Source organism: Cryptomeria japonica, chromosome 1 (assembly GCF_030272615.1).
Source record: "Cryptomeria japonica chromosome 1, Sugi_1.0, whole genome shotgun sequence".
Classification (NCBI taxonomy): Eukaryota; Viridiplantae; Streptophyta; class Pinopsida; order Cupressales; family Cupressaceae; genus Cryptomeria; species Cryptomeria japonica.
In genome coordinates, this window is record NC_081405.1 from 646,252,821 (window position 1) to 646,257,188 (window position 4,368).

Here is a 4,368-nt window from a genome sequence, read left to right on the forward strand (position 1 = left end):
TTGGTCTCGTGTTGATTCTTGTATGAGCAAGATATTTGTAATTGATATACAATTCAAAAAAACATGCACAAACCTTACATGAAGTGTTGATTTAGATTTACTCGTGTTGGGATAGATGTAGGAGTATAAATGATCATGTAAGATTTAAAATGTTGATAATCTCTTGTAGCTTTTTTAATATATAGATTGAGGAAGAAGAGGTAGACTTATAGGTTTTCGGATGAGGAGATGAATGGTTAAGATCAATTCACTTGATTTAGCAACTTGTGTTTATTTTTAATTTTGATTTAAAAATATTTATAGGAAATTTAATTTGTTTGATTTAATCTATTTAGACATGTACAAACATATGAGGGCATTAAAATTTTGCATGGTTGAATGCACAAATGAGATTAACTTTTTAAAATGGTATGTTGAGCATATATTTGATTGTGTGTATAGATTTATTTGTGAAATTAATTAATTAATTAATTAATTGTGATGTGATATTAATGGATAAAGATGAGAAATAATTTGTTAAAAATTAATTAAGAAAGAAATAATTAATTAACTAATTAATTAGTTAGTCACCATGGTGATATTAGAATAAATTAGCTAAGATGAACTTATACATCAATTAATGATAGAAATTAGTAAAATTTATGTGTCTAAAACTACATATTTTATGTTGTTTTTATTTGATTCTTGTTCAATAGACATGACATCTTTGGTATAGGTTCATCAAGCTTCTTTATTTTCTTATATATCAAATCATACTAACAAATAGCTTATATAATCAACTCCATGTCTTGCGCATTTTATATCTATCAATCTATAAACTTAGATACCATGGAATATTCACATTTCAATTAATTTTATTTTGTTGTACTCATAATATTATTATAAAAAACTGTCCTAACAATCAAAACCTATCGAACATTTAAGATCACATTCCATAAATTTTAAAAAAAAAGCATCTCATGTGCATTATATTATATTATGACTTAAATTTCAATAGAGACTACTCTTAAAAAATAGTGATGCAATAGACTTTCAGATATACCATACCAATCTTAATCCGTATTAAGAACTTGCTTGCATAGGTTACTATTGAATTTGTAAAATGGCTCTCACAACAAAACAATTATGATACACACACTAAGCAACATAAGTCTAGAGGAGGATAAGGACAATGTCAATGCCCGGATGGCTAGAAACGAGAAAGCCTTATGGACCATAGCCTCCAGGTTCTTAAAGTCTCCTCCCAGAACATGAATGCGCTGGTGAATCATCTGGAAAAGAAAAACCAGGAGAAGAACCTGGTAGTTATTGAAGATGCTCCTACTTCCAGCCTAAGCCACCGGACCCCTAGGCGCAGAACCAAACAGACTATGGCGGAGAAGGATATGAAGATGAAAGAAAGCCAAATAGCTCAAGAAAATACCGACTTGAGGGAAGCGGCCAAGGCAATGATGCTTTTGGTGCAGGATGCAGAAGAAACAATGAAGAATTTCTAAATTTATGTTTATGTTGGTCTTGGGGCCAATTTCTTGCTGGCCTCTTGCTGTCCTTTCCTCTGTTGCTGGTCTTTTTGCTGGTTTTTTGCAGCCGTTGTGTTTTGTTTCTTTCCTGAATATCTTTCATATGTAACTGGGTTTCAGGTCCCTTAAAACCTGTTTTTAATTAATCAAAAACTTAAGTCTAGAGGATGTTAGTCAATTCTCAGTGTTTAACACTTAAGTTTAGAAATGTATTCTTAGTGTGACAACATATATTAACATATTAAGCCTAGAAAATGTCAGTCGACTGAATATTTGATACTTCTAAATTTAAAAATATAAGCTTAATGTATGTGATTTAAGCCGTTCTATAATTTTAATACCCATGAATATCAACTCTTAAATTCAATCCAGAATGATCTTAAAACACAGCCTAACCTACTATGCAGGCGCTGCTATTCAATTTGATACAAAAAAATTTCCAGCCTCAGACAGTAAAGAGAAAGTTGGAAAAGAGGAAATGATAAAAAAATACAAGTGTATCATACATTGTAGATCTTGCATTTCGAGATCTGACATGCCTGAGTTTTCATTTACGTTCAGTCTTCCAAAACTATGTACGGAAAGTAAATATCAAATGGTCTCAATCAGAATTTCGATGAGAATCTTGATTTTTCAAAAAACAAGAACACTGATAATGAAAAAGATTTAAACCCAATGTACCAGGCGTTGGATTTTAAATTATGTTGAGCATTGGAGATGCAGATCCCTCTTGAGGAACACAAATCTAAGATATATACAGTAGGACGTACAACAAGCAATTGTACAACAAAGCTTAGAACTTTACAGTACTCTCCTGGACAATGCTCATTACCCCCCACAAAAAAAAGAGAAAAAAATTCTTCAAGACCATCAATTCTAATCTATTGTGGGTACATGGGCATATACTTTTCAATTAACTATCCCAAGATCGATCTATTTTTTACTTTCCTCTCTGATATTTGAACTGCTCTCTTTCTTTTTGTGCTTTTTCTTCTGATGCTGTTGATCTTTGGTCAGATCTGAGCTGAAAAGTAAGTCCAAATCAACAGAATCTGAAGAGAAATGAATTGCTATACGATGTGATGTAATTGCAGGATTTCTCTTTAGAGGAGTTGATTTGGGTTTGCGAGGTGCAGGAGGGCATACTGTCATGGAGGGTATCTTGTGTTCCTCAGATTTGGGTGTCACACAACATTCTTCATCTTCAAACTTCTTCTCTGTGTCAGGTCTGCATGATGAATTCACTCTAATAGGAGCCAAGACACTGGAAATTTCTTTTGCATTCCCTAATGAATCTGATGTCTTTGTTGTACCCACTTCTAGTTTTGTATTGACAGCACTGACAAAATCATTTCGGTGCTTTCTCTTCCCTACCAACGAAGAACAATTTGCAGAAGCCATCACCTCAACAAACAAATCTATCTTCTGCATCTGCAAACATACATAAAGGTTGATTACTATCAGCAGAAAACTTCTGCAATTATGGCCTAGAGACTTGAAAAATATTCTGAAATCTAGTTGCCCAAATACTGCTTGAAGTATAGGAACAAGAAGCATAGGGAGAAACGCACAAGAAAAGAAGAAGCTGCTTCTACAGATAACACATACCATATGGCTCAATGAAAAAGCAGCAAATCTCCAGGCTTGCTATGTCATATACAGCTCCTGCATTCTCCTTTGTAGAAACTGCAAATACCTGCAAGCCCAAACCATAATTTATCAGCCTTCAGATAGTAACCGAATGCTTTACAAGATAGCACCTTATTTTGACCAGTATGAGATTAAACAATACATTTTTAGCTTTAAATTGTTCAGGTAGTTCATCTGAAACAGATCAAAATATGATAGCACTTTGTTTTGACCAGTATGAGATTAAACAGCACGTTCTAAATTTTCATTTGTTTAAATGATTCATCTGAAATCAGACTAACAGGTGGGTCTTATTGAAAAAACTAGAATGATTTCAGATGAACGTCAAAACTTTGAATGTATTGTTTAAGCCTCAACTCTCAAAACTAGACGGTACATAAAAATTTGAAATGCAATGAAGTTTCCCAATTCATTTTACCCTGCAAACAAAAATGGCTTCCCAATGCAAGAACTTTCTCCTCTTGAAAAATAAAATGCTGTGTTTAAATTGTGAATTGCCTTAATTGAAAGAAGAAAGTAAACCTGATGAAAGAGTTCAAGCTGCAGCAAGGTTCAATTCTTGGCATTGGGCACTGGACTAGAGAATATTTTATTCCTCCAGTAGGTGATACAGATTACCAAATCCACCAGATTTTTCCTGGGATTCTGGTTCATGGAAAGATGCAGACCTCCAATGAAAAACACAGTCATACACTTTCTCTGCTAACATGGGATTCAAAATAACTCAGAGTTACACAATTTGCTGCCGGATGACCCGGGCAATGCTTGATAACGAAAAAAGCATGTGATAATAAGGTGGAAGCTGTCTTTATATACAACGCGTGTCATTTACGAAACATAGTTGAGAGCAATACGTGGTTGTAACGTGTTTGCATGAATCACTCATAAAATACAATTTAATAGCATATATATATATAGAATACAACTGTCCATAGAATATAGAACTGATACCTACTTTTGGTTTCACTAATTCAGGTCTAAAGATGACAGTGAACAAGATCATAACTCCAACAACCCTGATTCAAGAATAGATCCTAGTCTTGGATTATGACCTTTTAAATATTTTAAAGCTATTAAAATAAAAGTAGGTAATGCAGTGCCTGACGGTGTAGACTAGATAGTTGAGCCATTGAAAAATATAGACAGAGCGAAGCTTTGAAATTTCAATTATCAGTTATGTCAAATGTGGGGCAGCTCA

At 33.5% G+C, this 4,368-nt stretch overlaps 1 long non-coding RNA gene across 1 annotated transcript; it reads right to left on the reverse strand.

Annotated features, from left to right (window-relative positions):
- Nucleotides 1–2,659: 2,659 nt before the first annotated feature.
- On the reverse strand, nucleotides 2,660–4,028 carry LOC131062348 (uncharacterized). Its single transcript, XR_009110877.2, has 3 exons — nucleotides 3,693–4,028; nucleotides 3,129–3,216; nucleotides 2,660–2,951 (listed from the first exon to the last, which is right to left on the reverse strand). It is a non-coding gene; the product is annotated as an uncharacterized LOC131062348 (long non-coding RNA).
- Nucleotides 4,029–4,368: the final 340 nt, after the last annotated feature.